Here is a 17390-nt window from a genome sequence, read left to right on the forward strand (position 1 = left end):
GGCCCCACTACTGGAATTTTTAAAAACTTTCTGGAACATTCTAACATGTAGCCAGGGCTGAGAACCCGACATTGTTTCAATTCCTCACCACAGGGAGGAGCCTGAAGAGATGCAGCACAGGTTCAACACCCACTGTGCTCTTCTGAGGAGGGAGGGAGTGGCCGGGGGCTCCTCAGGCCAGAGCCATCATAGGGTGGAGAGGGGAGCAGAGAAGACAGTGGAGCTCTGGTGTGGAGGCTCATATGTGGGGAGGCTGTGGTACCTTTAAAAGAGGTGTTGCCAGGGACAGAAGGGAAACTGAGGAACTAGGAATACAACTGGGGAGACGAGGTGAAGGTAGGGAAAGAGTGCTGGCCCTCAAGATCTCTGCTCCTCACCAAGGAAGTCCTAAGCACTTCTGATTTCCACAGAGACACAAGGAAGGCAACAGTAATAAATAATAATAATAATAATAATAACTCTAATAATAATAATTTGAAAGAGGAATACACTCGAAAGAGGAAGAATATTAGCAAGCTCATGCAAGAAAGACGAAAATGGTGTCCCCAGCAAGCAAACTTAATGACAGCCCGTTTCTTACCTGTGCTGAAGGCACCACTTTCGATGACCAAAACTAAAACACTGTTCTCTTTGGAAACCAGCGTTCATGTCCACTTCCGCTGCGTGGCCTTCCTCTCATGCTCTGCTCTGCCCTCTGGAAGGGAGAGTTGGCCTGGCCAGTATCTCTTGAGGCTCCGCCATGAAATAGTTAGAGGCTGCCAGGTTGTGCCTCAAATCCTGCAGGGGATGGTCGATAAGTATGGTCAAAGAGTTTGCTTGGTCAACTTCTTCAGATATTAAACAATTTCTGGCTGGTTCCAGGAGGCCCAGGCCCCCACAGTGCTTCCCATGCTTCTTGTCTTGGGCTAGATCCCCATGTCCTCTGGCGAGACAAGTGTGAGAGGCAGCCCTGGCACCCTCTTGTAGCTCGCACATACCACCTAACTTCTGAGAGCCCCTATTTCTCCACAGAAAAGAAGGCAGAATTCCAAGATGGCCGCCAGGGTCTCCCAGTGCACACAGGCTGTGTAATCCCCAGGACGGCGAATATGGTGCCCTTCACTCTCGTGATCAGGTTATGTTATAGGGCAAGGTTGATCTCAAAATAGATTGTTCCATGGGCTTGACCTAACCAAGAAAGCCCTTTAAAAGCAGAATTTTCTCTGGTTAGTGGCCCAAGAGAAAGTCATGGAGATTAGAATGAGGAGGATTTGACTTGCAAGTTTGCTGCCTTGAAGACAGAGGGCTCATGTGGAAGAGACTGGGGTCCACCTTTAGGGGTGAGAGCAGCACCCCACTGACAACCAGCAAGAAAATAGGACCTGAGTCCTACAACCAGTGGATTGTACCTGGACTCCCACAACAAGTGAATAAGCCTGGAAAAGCAGAACCTTCCCCAGAGCCTCAGGATGAGAGCTCAGCCCACAGGCACTTTGATTTCATCCCTGAACAAAGAATCCAGCCTCTCTGCACCAGGCTTCCCATCTAGAGAATTGTGAGCTAAGAAACAAGTGCCACTCGGTTTGAGACACTTTGTTAGACAGTGAGGGAACACAACTACCACTGGCACAAGTGATTAATATTCAGGACTGGTCCTGAATATTAAATCCAACAGTTAGACCCAAGAGCACACTGGACTCCCCAAATCACTAAACAGAACAGAGCATTTAAGGCCAAAGGAGATCTGGCTCTGGGAAGGGCCTCAACCATGATTACTGGTGGGGTGCCTGAGTGGCTCAGCCACTAAGCGTCTGCCTTTGGCTCAGGTCATGATCCAGGAGTCCTGGGATCGAGCCCTGCATGGGGCTCCCTGCTCCACGGGAAGCCTGCTTCTCCCTCTCCCACTCTCCCTGCCTGTGTTCCTCTCTCACTATGTCTCTCTCTGTCAAATAAATAAAACCTTAAAAACAAACAAGCAAACATGATTACTGGTTAGGGAATGAATGACGGAGCACTAGTTCTTACTAATCAGCTTGCTAAGAATAGCAGGTACCTCCCGGGTCTCTCGTGATCTGGCATTGCTTGTCCCACAACATGCCCAGTGATCTAGGTCTGGAGTAACCTGTACACGGGCCTGGGGCACTGCCCCCTTTCTTTTCTGGGACACCGTGCATTTTACTGGCACAGCCTTGGAAGTATTAGTGTTCCGGCAACTATATATATCCCACTGTGGGTTCCTCCGGGGCATGCAGGTAGCCAAAGCCACCAGGCTGTCCCCTTGTCACTGCACCTGCTGCTCTAGAATCCATCCAGCCCTACTCCCCATCCCAGGGCAGCATCACACCACAACATAAGGACCTCCGTCTATCATCTCCCAATTCTGTCTTCCACAACATCCCAACTTCTCACGACTCTTTGGTGTTCATCAGCCTCTGATCTCACCCCGTCCTCTCTGATCTCCATTATTAATACAAACATCGTGCGCCATCCCTCCCAGTGTGGAAACATTGATTTCTTAGACTATGCTATCCTCTGAACCCAGTCCACGATTCCCCACCTTTGGGCCTTGACTCAATGCTACTGACCTCCCCTCACAACCATGCCTACCTGGCCAAATCCTGCCTATCTTTCCTCAAAAAACTCCGCCAGGCCCTCGAAAACCAGATGTAAGTCCTGCCTCCCCAGAATACCCAGAGTGCATTTGTGGCGCCTCAAGATAAACAGCAGGGCCTGATGTGCACAGAGACTCTGAGAGTCCTGCAGTCCTGCACACACCTTGGCGTGTCAGTGCAACCCCTTCCCCACCCTTAGAGAACAGGACAGGGTCTCACACACAGTCGGTGTAGAGCAATTCTCTTTAGAACCTGCCTGGATGACTCATTCACTGAACAGAGACACATGCAGCACCTATTTGGGGTCAAGTTCAGTGGTAAGTGCTGAGCATGAAAGAGTTAAGATTCAGCCCCTGCTTTCAAGGGAATGACAATTGTGGGGGGAGGGGCCAGGAATGAAGGAACACACAGGGTTACCTGTGCAAATCTTAACTGCATCTTGAAGCCATAAAGAAAAGAGTGGTCAATTCTGACAGTGTCCGAATGCATGAGAAAGAGAGAGCATTTCAAACAGTAAGAAGGGTAGGCAGACAGGAGACCCCAAACTGGCCGAATGTTCAACAAGTTGCATGGTGTCCTTATGGTTGGCAATGAGGGGCAGTGAGAGCTCAGGAAGCAAAGGCTGGTGGGTGGGGAGAACTTGATGCATGGAATAGTCTGGATTTGATCTCGCAGTGGTGTGAGGTCACTGCTTCCTTGTAATCAGTGAGGTAATGTGGTTGGGACCAGAGGTGTGGCTGGTAGGGCAGGAGCAGATCGGGTGCAGGAAGCAAGCCACTGCTCTCCCCCTGCCCGGTCCCCAACCAGTGGGGTCAGCACCACTGGAGTACCACTCCTGGCCTCCAGCAGCAGCAGGTAAGAAAGCCGGGCGGACACACCTGCCTCCTGGTCACCAGGAAACATTACACACACCTGAGCCTCTCCAGGCAAACGGAGCCCATATGTTTACCTCTTCTCCCCTCAACACCAGTGAAATAAAAAGAGAAGTGTTCAAGAAAGAACAGCTCTAGGGAAGCACCAGCTGGCCAGCAAGTCTGAGAAAAAGCAGATAAGGAGAAATGACAGAAAATCAAATCAAAGCTAAGCCAGTTTCACCCACCAGGGGCAAGCAAAGGCCCACCTGCCAAATCCCCAGGGAATCCTGCTCAGCGGCAGTGGGAGCTGGGGCAGGCCGGCTGGCTGGAATTACTGAAATCCAAGGATAATGAGTGAATCTTCTGGGTTTCCAAAGAGACCAAAGTAGGAAGGAGAGGAGGACAGAAACCACCTACCCCATGCCTTACTGTCTTCATTAGCAGCACTCTGCTTCCAGGAGACTCGAGCCCTGACAGATGGCTTGATTGCTCAGGACAGAAACTTCCGGAAGGATCCATCAGCTCGTCAGTCAACAGTTTGTAACCTAAGATTCTTTGAGTCCCTTGCCTTGCCTCAAAAATTCCCCCTCACTGTTTCCCTCAGTCCTAGTCTGTTGGATTGTATTCCTAGCATGATCCTGAGGAAGCCCCACATTGACATATCCATTTTAAAGGAGGCTATCAATCCTCAGCAAATCCTGACCTTGCCTGCCTTCTCTGGAGATGCCAAAGCTCCAAGGAGGTGATTTTTCACCCCTTACCCAGACAAGCAGCTCTGTCCCGAAATTTTGAGAATCAAACTGACATGGGACTTGACATCCCCTTCATTACCTGCCAGAAGGCAACAAAGACTCCAGAGCTCTGAGGAAAAAGGGTTAAAAGATCCGTTACTCTGCCCCTTCTTAAAGCCAAAGAGAGAAGTACTAAAAATAGTATGCCACCCACTTATCTTCTCTTAAAACAGTTACTCAAGGAATTACTACAATAAAACAAAAACTGTATCAGAATAAGTGATTCGGGGGTGGGCAAGATAGGATACACAGGGAACAGTGATGAGCAATAAATGAGAAAAAGGTACAGTCAGATCTAAGCCAATGTTGATAATAATGGTCTCATCTCTTTGGGAATTAGATACCATTTAATTCTTGACATTAATCCAGAAGCAAGGGTTTTCTTAATTTAAGGGTAACCATTTCTAGAAAACATAGTAAGATACAGACCTTTTAACCACTGTGTGTGACGGGGAGGGGGAAACAAAAAAATTCAATTAATTAATTCAATTAAACATTAGGAAAGGGACAGCTAGATAGGAAAGGAAATAGTATTTTAACCAAAAGACATATAATAAGCCCAAACATATCAATAAATATAAGAGTGTGCCTAAATTAAATTACTCTATTTTAAGATAAGAGATTAGATTGAGTGGGGGAAAAAAATCCAGCCATATGCGGTTTGGAAGTGATACACTTAAAACAAATGGACAAAGGTTGAACTCAAGAAATGGCAAGGAGACATAACAAGCAAAATAGTAATGAAAACAATGTAGAAAAGTTAGTATTAATAGCCAATAAAATGCCAAAATGTTAAATAGAATAAAATGGGGGCATTTTAGATGGCTAATGGGTCTGTTTTTCCAAAAAGACACAAAAATCATGAACCTTACCTTCACCCTGAATCATGGAACTGTAAAATATATGAGGTAACATAGTTTTAGGACCACAAGGAGGGGACACACAGAACAACATAGCTCTTGAATGCAGTACTCTAAGTCTGATGGTACAAGTAACTGCCAAAGAAAAGTAAGGAGGATTTGAAGACACAGTTCTTATGCTTAACTTCATCTAGATGCAAGAAGCAGAGAAAACATCTTTTTCTTGAATGTCCTTGTAGCAGACTGTAAGAAAATCTCAAATTCCAACATGTATACCGCAGTCTCCATTCCCAATGCAACAGAACTAGAAATTAACAAGCAGCAAAAAATGAAAAAGTACACGGCGCACACAACAATTTATAAATGCTTTTCTAAACAAGTAGTGTCAAAGAGGTACAAAGCTAGGATGGTAAGATATTTATCAGTGTGTGACATTGAGAACCCTGCTTTCAAAAAATCTGGGGAATGTAGCCCAATTGCATTTGGAGGGAGATTCAGACCTTAAATGCTTTCATGATAAAAGAAGAAAGACGTTAACCAAACCAACTAAGCATCTAACCCGAGAGGCTGAGAAAAGGGGAGAATAAACGAAATTGTCTATCAGAAAGAGAATTAAAAGACACAGCAACCACCTCAAAAGACTGCAGGCGGGTTCGCTGAGACCAGCAATGGGGACAAACCTCTGGTTAATCTGAGTGGCAGCCAAGAGCCAAATCGTAAACAGCTGTTAAGAAGAGCGACGTAAACATGTATGTGCACAATTTTAAAAATTGAGAGAAATTAATACATCACTTGATGTCCATGAATTTGAAAACAGATCATTTTCTAGAAGATTATAAACTGTAGAAGTGAAGAAGAGGGAGAAAACCTGATCCAGCAATGATGTTAGAAGAGACAGAAGAGGCTGTCGAAGATGGAATGATAGTGGAGGAAGAATGGATTCTTTAAATAAGAGAGCTGTGACAACCAACTGTCTATCCCTTCAACGAGCATTTATTAAGTGCCTACTGTGTTTCAGGCACTGTTCTGGGTGCTGGAGCTTCACCAGTGAATAAAAGAGAAAACAACATTCTTGCCTTTCTGGATTTGTGATTCTAGCAAGAGAGGATGAGCCATTAACTTACAACAGGTAAAATACATGGTTTGCAACAACAAAATGGGATACAGAGTGAAGGAAGCTGGAGAAATCTATTTTAAAAAGGGTCTGTGCACCATACGTCCATAAATTAATTTGCATTAAAGAAACGAACAAACCTCAGAAGCAAATCTACCAAATACCGGAACTATTACAATATTGGTGTAACTTAGTGTTAGAAAATAACTTTCCAACCTGAACTGAGCCTCAGTATTCTTTTTTTTTTTTTTTTAAGATTTTATTTATTTATTTGGCAGAGAGATAGAGGTCACAAGTGGGCAGAGAGGTAGGCAGAGGGAGAAGGGGAAGCAGGCTCCCTGCTGAGCAGAGAGCCTCATGTGGGGCTTGATCCCAGGACCCTGAGATCATGACCTGAGTGGAAGGCAGAGGCTTAAGCCACTGAGCCACCCAGGTGCCCCAAGCCTCAGTATTCTTAAAGGAAGAGAGAAGTTAAGTGCAACTGCACAAGAATATTAAGCACTACATATTTAAAAAGGCCTCAACGGGACGCCTGGGTGGCTCAGTTGGTTGGGCAGCTGCCTTTGGCTCAGGTCATGATCCCGGCGTCCTGGGATCGAGTCCCACATCGGGCTCCTTGCTCGGTGGGGAGCCTGCTTCTCCCTCTGCCTCTGCCTGCCATTCTGTCTGCCTGTGCTTGCTCTCTCTCTCTCTCTCTGACAAATAAATAAATAAAATCTTTAAAAAAAAAAAAAAAAGGCCTCAGCAACAGTTACAAGACAAATGGCAGGCTACATATAAATTATTTGCAACATATATAAAAAAGGGTCAATATCCATGATCTCTGATAAGTACCCATAAAACAATAGTAGAAGCTAATAAAAAAAATACTAAAGCACTGGGCATGAAGGCTGCTTAAGATTCTCTCTCTCCCTCTCCTTCTGCCCCTACCCCTCCCCTACCTTCATTAGACATGAAAATGTCTAATAAAGATATGCAAAGATGCTTGGCCTCAGTAATAATTAAAGGGATATAAGTTAAAGTCAATATCAACTCTCCCCTATTTGACTGGCAAAGAGGAAATTGACTGCCATCATTAGTGCTGCAGAGAAGGGGCCAAAATTTATGTCAACCCAGCAGTTTCCCAAGTGCACACACAAATACACATCATCTTACACATAGACACAGATGCATGCACACATGTGATCACTGCAGTAACAGTTCTAACACTGAACATGGACACAATCCTAACATCCATCAGCAGGGAAGCAGTTTGATAAGTGATGACAAATCCACCCAATGGAATAGTAGTAATAGGACAATAACTTTTCTTAATTAAAAACAATTATGCACTCCTCCCAATAATAGAGATTCTTTGTGGCTTCATGTATGCATTGACCATGGGGTTCAGCGCTACTCCCTGGCCATCTCCTTCCCTCCCCCCACAGCCTGCAGGATGGAAGGCAGGACTGGGACCCCATTTTACACACGAGGCTTAGTCAAGGCTAAGAGACCTGACAAGTGGTGAACTTCAGGGTGTCTGACCCAGGAACCCCCATTCTTAGCTACTACGTACACGTCCTGTCAATGGAATGGTGTGAGAAACCAGGAAAGGCAGCCTCACAGACCCACACCTGTCCACGTAGCTGTGGCTCTGTGGACATAGAGGATCAACTCCAAGCTGTCAGCTCCTCTGACAGGTGGGACTGTGAAGGAATGGGGTTTGGAGCATGCATGTTCTTCTTTATACATTTCTAAACTGTTCTTTTTCTTTTTCTTTTTTTTTTTTACAATCAGCACATTTATCACTTTTATAAATTAAGGACTATAATTTTAAAATGATATTAAAATGTCTTCTTTTTAGAGCACAGCTGAACAGGGAAGCCCTATTAGGGCAAGAGGGACCCATCTGTAAGGTGGGTCCCACACCCAGGGCAGGAAGGACTCTTCAGCCACTGCTCTACAGGCCCCACCCAAAACCTCAGGGAGGTGGGGGGAAGGGCTGTCCTCTCCACTCCCCATCCTCCCTGTGGAACTGAAGCAGTGCGGCACGGTCTCTACTGGCAGGTGGAAGGCACCCCACATCCGGTGTGGGCACTGGGGTTGGCATCCCCGTAGGGGAAGTTTAGCGGGGAAGGAGTTACAGAAACCCCCCCGGATACCTGCAGGGGCCAGCCTCATCCCAGGGCTGGTGAGGCAGCCAGGGGGGCTGGGGGTCCAGCCCTGGACCTCACACCCTGGTCCCGGGAAAGCCCTGGCTGCCCTCCTGACATACAGCCTATCCCTCCACTATGAACGGGACATCTGTAGATGGGGCTGGCATGTGGTCCAGCTGAGTTTGATCTGCTTGGGGCAGGGAATTGAGGACGAGTCTCTCCATCTGTATTTTCATTTCTGCTATCATGGTCTGTGGGTCGATAAGAAAACATGCACATCTAAGACAGAATCACACGGAATAATCTTGGTGGGTCATGCTGGGCAATTGGGAGTGGACACGGGGAGAATTGCCGGTATGCCTCATTGACCCAAGGTCACACAGCATGGATAGTACAGAGCGTTGGCCCAGACACCATCAGGACTTGGGTTCAGACCCTGGCTCTACCCATTAATATCTGTGTGACCTCAGCTGAATTACTCAACTTCTCTGAGCCTCACTTTCTTCATGAGTAAAAAGTGATAAACATCCCCTTTGTCTGGGTTTGTGGTGTAGATCAGATGAGACGATGCTGTGTGAGATGTGGCACAGACTCAGCGTGCTTGAGACACTTGACAAATGCCTGTGCCCTTCTCCAGTTAGAAAACATCCACACTGCCCTTCTTCTGTCCATCTCTCTGCCTATAGATCCTGTTTCGGGGACTGGCCCTGCGAAGTTTCCTGCCCTTTTCCCTGTGGCCAAGCTTGGGGCTCTCACTTTCCTGGGGTGCTCACCTTTGCCTCAAATGCCTGCCCTTCTTGCTGAGAATGCTGCCAATACACTGGCAAGTTCAGAGGTCGCTTCTGGATCCTTCCTGGCTCCTGGCTACATTCCCCAGACCAGAGGCTTCTCCCTCCCATGGAGCAGTGAGGTGTCCCAGACATGGAAAGTGAGCAGGGAGAAAAGCGGTGGAGCTCAGAGCCTTTGATAGGGACAAGATGTGCTTTGAGAATATCCAGAATGTTTTCCAAAAAAAGGAGGGATTTTTAAAATAGAGGATGGCGATACGTTCCCATTTGTACTGACGACAGAAAAAGAGGAATGCCAAGTACAGGATAATGGATTCTGTTTCGTGATCAGAAGGAATATCCGGGCCCATAAACTCAATTGGCACTAGGCAGAAGAAATACTCAGTTTTCAGGCGCCGCAGGGAAGGGAGACACTGAGGCACATGGAGGGCACCCAGCCCAGGAGTCCCAGAGGCTAGACAGTAGCAGGAAGAGAAGGTACAGATGAAGTCCCGGGGCAGCACGGGAGGCTGAGGTTCTGAGCCGCCGGGGCCCAAAGCGGGGTAGAGTGTTTCCTGGCATACCGGGCCACGCCTCGTGGGGGCCCTCTTGCACTGGAAGTGTCCTCTCACTGGTACAGTAGAAAGCTCACTGGACTGGCCCACACGTGGGGTCCTGCTGCATCCAGCTGAGTGACCTTCCACAAGGTTGCTGTCCCTGGGCTAGACCACAAGGAGCCAAGGTGAAGATACCCGGCCCCTGCCTCGGGTGTCATGGATCTAGTAGGGAAGATGGGCCAGAAAGTCGGGGCTTAGACCCTTTCTCCCAAGGAGCCCCAAGCTTGAGCTGCTTCCTCCCCCAAAAGGCTCCTAACACCTTCCCCAGTTTGCAGAGAAAGAAGGGAGGGATAGGGATGGAAATCAACATTTGCAAAGAGCCTACCATATGCTCAAACTGTCCCTGTATTGTCTCTCTGCTGCACTGATGCTACGGAGAGGCTCCCCACCCCCCACCACGTGACAGCCACGGGAGCGGAGGTCCAGAAACCAGAGAGATATGGGTGAGCAGCCTTGCGGAGCAGGTCAGCCCCAGGCTAAGGTCACAGATAAAACTGGGAACCTCTAGTCTCTGCCGCCGTGTAGACTTGGATGCCACTTAGTACTTTGGTCTTAGTTTCCCCATCTCTAAAATGGGCCATGTAAGAATTTCATACAGAGTCAACTTTCCAAAGCATGACCTTCTTGCTGTTCCTCTTTTGGTTACTTCCGATCATCTCACTTTACTGATACTCACAAGGATTTTGTCTTCTAAAAGAAGAAGATTCCAGATCCCATAACAAGAGGACAAAGAAGAAGAACTGATGGAGATCCTGGGAGACCTCAACTGCTGGCCCACCTTAGGGAGGGAGGTTAGTAATGAAGGGTCACTGGGAAGAAGCAAGCCAGATGTGTGTATCTGGAGGTACAGTTGACTTGTGTCCCCACCGTGACTGCCTCCTTAGCGAATGGGGGAAGCCTGGTCACCCAGGACCCGCCAGGGACCCAGCCAACCTTCTGGTTCCAACCTGCCCCCACACCTGCCCAGTGCTGCCCCTCCTCCACTCCCTAGTTCAAGGGCTCAGTCAGGCAGAAGGCGCTGTGCCAAAGGAAATTGTTTGCTACAGAGCCCTCTGGGTCTGCTCTGCTCTTCTTCCTTTTTTTGGACTCTGTGGCTGTTTGAGTGGGTACCTTTTTCCATAGAGAGTTTCCACTCCATCCGTTATTTATACTGTCTCCAGCTAGACATAGGCTGTTAGAGCCGGTGAACCGGATCAGGCCTGTGGGGCCCTTCTCAGTTTATCGGGGATGTGGAGGGCCTGGGTCAGCCACTATTCCGGGGAGACTGGTGGGTGGGAGGAACGGCCTCGACCCCCTACAGGGCTCCTGTAGGCCGTTCCTCCCACCCATTTCCACAGTGGGATTTAAGGGCACCACCTCGTGGGTTTGAATCCTTCCTCCTCTGCTTCCCAGCTGTGTGACCAGGGTCAGGTTATTTACCTAGTATTTCTGGGCCTCCGTGAGCTAGTCTGTAAAGTGGGAGTAAAATTGGCACCTACCGGACTTGATGTTGGGGAGACTCCATCAGTTAACGCACATAAAATGCTTAGAATGGTGCTCGGCCTGAAGCCTCAGTAAATGTTAGTAAATGTGGATGAAGTTCTTTTTTCTGTCAATCTCACTAAGATCCAGTGCCTGTCCCCTCCTCTGGGCCAATACATAGCAGGGTCGGAACTGTCCTCCTGAGCTCGCCCTCTCTGTAAGGCCAGCTACACTACCCTGATACCCAGCTCTCTCCTTGCCCTTTCCTGTCCCCAAGCCTTCAGCGGTTCCTCCTGGAGAGTACGGTCTACACGTGGGATTGCCTTCACAAATACGCCAGGAAGTCCCCTGACTTCAACGTCACCATACAAAACCCCTGCTCCTGGCCAAATGCCTGCCCAGAGGGTTCATGTTCCCTTCCATGCAAAACTCCATCTGGAACTCTTTTCTCCATTCCACTGCGGCCTAATCCAACCACACCTGTCCGTGTGAGCCCAGCGCACATGCCGCCTCCTCCATGAAGCCCTCCATGACCTACTCTCCCTGGCCAGAGATGACCTCTTATTTACAGCATTTGGTCTCTTTATTGTGGCATTTACCTCCTCTCCCCTGGGTGTCTAATAAAACATATACAAATTCTTGTCGGCATCACAGAAAAACCACACGAGCTTTGAGGACAGGACTGGGATGTGTCTGATTCATCTCCGTATCACTCACAAAGCCTTGAACATAATTGGTGACAATAAATGAGTGAATAAACACTGAGTTCTCTCAATTTACTACCCCTGGGTAACAGGGGAAAATATCTGTAGGTGGGGTGGATGAGTCAACATCCCGACAGCATCCACACACTCTTCCTGGTTCCTCCTGAGGGAACCAGCAGATGGGGGTGCCAGCCAGGGACTGGGGACCGCAAGGGGCTCACAGCCCCCCCCCTGCCCCCCACAACCCGGTCTCTACTGCTGAGGCCCGGGCGAGCAGCCCAAAGCCCAGGGTCAGATTCTGAATCTCAGCACATGGGTCCTGAAAGTCACCCAGGCATCCTAAGAAGTCCAGGAGCCATCGCCGACCTCTCCCTCTCCCTCTATGTCCTGTATGCTGCCAGGTTCTTAGGGAATTGGCTCAAGTATGTGCAGCCTTCTAGCTCCCCACTGACCCCAGTCACTGGGTCCTCTCTCTACACGGGACAGAGTGGCATCTCCGCATCACGGATGAGGCTCACGGCCCAGTGCTCTGTGACCACTTCTGATGCCCACCTACTGCTGTCAGAAATCTGGATTCCACCGGAAGGACCCTCTTCCCCACAGGGCCACCATGACCGTCCAGCCACCACCCCCTTCTCCTGACACTCTCTCTTACCTTCTTGCCTTTCAACTACCTGATAATACCTGAGCACATCGTCTTCTTGCCGCGCTTCAAACCCTTGTGGACACTGTCCTCGTCCTCAGGAGAGGACTCCCTCTCCTTGTCTGCCAGGCCAACTCCCACCCAACTTTGGAAAGTTCAGCTCTGGCAAAACTTCCTTCTGCCCCAGACCCGCCACTGTCCAGGGAGCCGGCTAAGACTCCCCTCTCTCCTGCTCCTGACCTTCCATCCAGACCTTTGTTGTGACCCCAACCATGCCACCGTGTGCTCCTTGTCCTTCCCGCTGGTCTTTCTTCCCCAACAGCCAGTGCCTCAAGGGCAGGGACAACGTGGACAAGCCTGTCCCCCAGAGCTTGGCTCAGTGCTTGGCATATGCAGTAAGCACCTCTGACGTCACTATGTCTGGAAGCTCACTTTCCAGGACAAGCAACAGCTGATTTTTGCCAAACTGGCAGGTCCACAGTCCGCCTAAACCAAATGGTTCTCCCAAGGAACCGGCTGTCTCCCTCTGCACCATGGCCTCAGGCCCCAGAAGAGCCTGCTGCTAGCCCTTGTGTCCCTCAGGGACTCTATGGCCCCGTCTGCCCAACCAAAGACCAGACAAGCCCATCTCTAAAGAAGCCCTTCTGTTCTAAATCCCTGCTGAGGAGCTGATATTCTTTACCAGCCGCAATAATTCTTCCCCATTAAAGAAAAACAAACAGAGAGAACCAGGCCTCTTTCCCCGCTCCTCCGGAAAGCCCAGATGGGTCTCCAAGTATGCAAAGAAGCGAGGTGTCCTACTGATTCCTGAAGGAGTGCTCTCATTTGGTGGCAACTATGATGACCTTATGAGCCAAGGATTTCAAACCCCCTGGCGGTATCTGTTCTTTTTTTTTTTTTTTCTCCTCCAATTTTCATAATTGGGTGAGATTGGTCTTTCTCGCTTTTCATTTTACATAAAGTGAGGGTGAGGGAGGGGAGCAGCTCATGGAGGGCTGGGGCCCTCTAGCCAGGGTGTAGGAGAGGTGAAACCAGCCCCCAGGTCATCACCCCACACCTGCCTGGGGCCTCACCCAACAGACAGGACGCTTCGACAGAACAACAGCACACACCTGTCTCTGTGCTGTTCTGTGAGCTTTCTTCACGCAAACAGAAACACCCAGAGAGGTGAGGGCACAAAGCCCCACAGTGAGCTGGTGGGAGGGAGACGCCTAGTTCCTAGAATATAGGCTCCTTCCAGGCCCAACATTCCAGACAATAGGCAATGCTGTGAGCCGGACTTTGTCCAGGCAGAGAAGCCTCGATTCCAGAGCCTTCTGCCATCACAGGCATCTAATCCAGGACAATAGAAACTCTACACCCCCAAGACAGGGCAATGCCCTGTTCCTCCTGTTGGTCTCCCGTGCCCTTCTGGCTGGGTGGTGGTGGGGGTTCCTCCTCTAGGACCCCCAGTGAACACTGACTGCATGTGAGAAAGAGAAGGTAAGGAGCTAGGGCTGTGATTCTGGGACCTTCCTCTGGCCTAGCTCCCCTGCTTGTTACTCATGGTCTTGTGCTATACCGTTGAGGATATATAGGTCCTGTCTTCCAAATTCTACTATAAACTCTTAAACAGAGGCTCACTCTGCATGGACTTACTCAGCACACAACGCGGACAACTGTACACAGCCCATGACTTCTGACCATCCCCGGCATCACAGTCATCACCCCAGTAATTAAGGAGCTAATGCACAATTACTCACTCTCTCCTTCAAGAGTATAAGTTCTCAGGAAAGAGCCAGGTTGTTTGTCTTGTTCCCAAGCTGTAGCCCAGCCCCTAGCAGAGTATTTACACAGACAAGACACTCAAGAAATACACGTTGGAGTAATAAACTCACTCAGACTCTCATTCATGCATTTAATTGGAGGAAGAGGGGACTTGCCAGAGCTGAAGGTGACAGACAGGGTGTTCTGGTTCCAGCTCTGCCACAAGCTCCCCCTGGGCCCTTGAGAAAAGCATTTTCACACTCGAGTCCTCTTCCCTCATCTAGAAAATGGAGTGTGGGGTTAGACCTTCCGTGTCACATTCGTGTGACACTGAGGGGTATACCGCCTCGGACTCGGGGTCCTGGGCACCTCACTGGCCTCACCCATGTTCTGTGTTTTCTCTTGGTTTTGCCCAGGTCCAGGTATATGGGCGGGGTCCAGGAAAGAAAGGGGAGAAGGGATCGAGGCAGGGGGTGGTATAAGCCCCAGTTGGGAGAGCTGTTGTCACTCTTGGGCCACATGTTGGGGAGAGGAAGGTAACACTGACAGTGAGCCATCCCATGACCACAGTGTGCCCAAGGCCTCTCACATCAGCTTGCTCACCTCCAGCCTGGGCACCAGGAAGGAGGGAAGTAATCTGCCCGAGGTCAGAGTGAGCAGCCAGGACTGACCCTGGATGTCCTGCGGGCAAGTCTAGACCGTTGAACACATTTGGTGGCAACTTCTATGTCTTTATGAGCCAAGGATTTCCAACCCCCAGGCGATATCTGTTGTGGGTTTTTTGGTTTGTTTGTTTGTTTTTTTTCATAATTGGGTGAGATTGGTCTTTCTCACTTTTCATTTTATATAAAGTGAGGCTGAGGGAGGGGAGCACCTCATGGAGGGCCGGGGCCCTCTAGCCAGGGTGTGGGAGAGGTGGAACCGGCCCCCAGGCCATCACCCCATAGCTGCACAGCCCATGTGGCTCCTAGGAGCCTGGGCACAACTGGTTTCCACCAGCAGAATCCACTTAGCCTTCTAGGTTCTGGGGGAGGGGCAGCAGCATACCGGTGGCTAAAACGGAGACAACACAAGTCACCAGAGCGACAGGTCCCCCGGGGGTGGCACCAGGTGTTATGAGAAGTTACTTAAAGGAGACGGGACAAGGGACCTTGAGGAATCCGAGGGCTGATGGGGTGCCTGGGGTGGTGTTCAGGCTGAGGAGACAGCATCTGCCGTGTGCCTGCAGGAGACCCTGCGCTGGGGGGTCTACAGAGCGGCACAGTCCCTGAGGGGAAGCCACTTTACCACCTGGACAGCAGGCTGGCCAGCAGGCCCCTGTGATCAGACCCTGGGAAAACAGAAGGACCCACCTGTGACTCTCCCCTCTGAGGAACTCCCACCATGGCAGACCAGCCTCTGTGGCTCACTACCTGCTGTCTTGGTAACAAATTACCATCAAACTCAGTGGCTTCAAAGCAACACACACTTACTACCTCAGCGTTCTGGAGGTCAGAAATCCATGAGTTCCCCTGGGCTACAATCAAGTGGCTCACAGGGCCCCATTCCTTCTGGAGGATCTGGGGAGAATCCTTTTTTTGTTGCCTTTCCCGGCCTCTGGAAGCTGCCTGAATTCCTTGGTTCATGGCCCCTTCCATCTTCAAGGCCAGCAAAGGCGGGCGGAGTCTGCCTCACGTCTGACCTGGCTTCTCCTGCTTCTTCTCCCATATTTAAAGGGCCTTGAGATAGCAGCAGGCTCTAGTGGATCATCCAGGATAATCTCCCTATTGTAAAGTCCGCTGCTTAGCGGCCACAATTCTATCTGCTGCCTTAATTCCGCTTTGTCATGTAAAGTCACTTAGTGACAGGTTCTGGGAATCAGGACTTGGACACGTTTTGGAGGCCGTTATTCAGCCTATCACGCACACTGCACGGAACACAGCTCCCCCAAACACAGCGTCAGGAGACCGGAGACCGGCAGCGCAGGCAGAGGGAGGGAGGGAGGGAGAGAGAAGGCGAGGCTGGCGGTCTGGGGGCGAGCGGGGCAGCAGACACACACTCACGTCCCACCGGCAACCACCATGGCAGCTCCCCGGGTGCCTACTCGGCGCACGTTGCCCTGAGAAAACTCGTCATGTCTCCACACTGAACCAGGCACGTGCAGTTTCCACAGAGACTGCCGGAGCAGGAGCTGAGCCAGAAATAACCTCGCTGAGGTGGAGACCATCTCTTCCTTGGTGCTCCACGGGCTCTCACACCCTCACGCTCCCCTGTGGACAGGCCCTGCAGGCACGAGGGGACCTTCCAGGGATTGGTGACCGCTGGGGGTGGGGGAGGGCGGGTGTGAACTCCCCCTACTCCCCACCCAGGGATCTGACTGCAGGGCTGGGCTGGTACCCTTGCCTCCTCAGCCCTGTGGAAAGCTGTCCCCCCTTTTTCCTGACCTCACTACCCCTGAGCTGTAGCGCCCTCCAGCACCCCAGCCTTTCCTTCTCTGACCTCTTGCCACCAAACACTGGGATCCCTGGGACACGCCCTTGGTCCTGTCACACGTGCTGCTCTGCCCTTGCCCCTCCTCCGGCTTCCAGGATGTGCTCGGCCCTGCCAAGAAGGGGGCCCCAAACAGAGAAGTATGAGCCCCGGGGGTCCCCTGCCCTGCCTTGACTGGGGGCGAGCCCTCCCAGCCTTCTGCATGTGTGCCCTGGGTGTCCCCTGTGGGAAGCTGGGCCCAAACCCTGCCTCCTCCCAGAGCTCCCCTCAGCTCCCTGGGAGGTTTCCTCTAAGAATAAGATCTCATCCCCTGTAGGGGCTAAAAGATGTGCTAAAAGTATAGAGACCAACAAATATTTGGGCCTTACTGTCCACGCTACTCCGATGACAGGGTATCCTTAAGACCCTGGGAAATATGGCCACGACTTAAATTTCTCATGTTTTCTCTCTCAAAGGCAAACAAGAGTTAACACAACTTCTACATGCTAGGCCCTGTGCTGAGTGTTTCGCATGCCCTTAAGTTCATTTACTCCTCACCTGGACTCAGCTACAATCATCCCCATTTTACAGAGAAGCTGAGACTCAGAGAAAGCAAACAACTTCTTCAAGGTTGCACAGCGAGACAGTGGTAGAGCCCA

The 17390-nt window shown here is 50.2% G+C and overlaps 1 protein-coding gene across 5 annotated transcripts in view; it reads right to left on the reverse strand.

Annotated features, from left to right (window-relative positions):
- HIVEP3 (HIVEP zinc finger 3) overlaps nucleotides 1-17390 on the reverse strand; it is a 456280-nt gene that overhangs the window by 90728 nt on the left and 348162 nt on the right. For all 5 annotated transcript variants that reach the window (XM_059135436.1, XM_059135438.1, XM_059135432.1 and 2 more), the window contains one exon: nucleotides 581-777. The gene's annotated coding sequence lies outside the window, so the exon portion shown is untranslated. The remainder of the gene's footprint in view (nucleotides 1-580; nucleotides 778-17390) is intronic.

The sequence above is a fragment of the Mustela lutreola genome, chromosome 10, assembly GCF_030435805.1.
Source record: "Mustela lutreola isolate mMusLut2 chromosome 10, mMusLut2.pri, whole genome shotgun sequence".
In the NCBI taxonomy this organism is placed as follows: Eukaryota; Metazoa; Chordata; class Mammalia; order Carnivora; family Mustelidae; genus Mustela; species Mustela lutreola.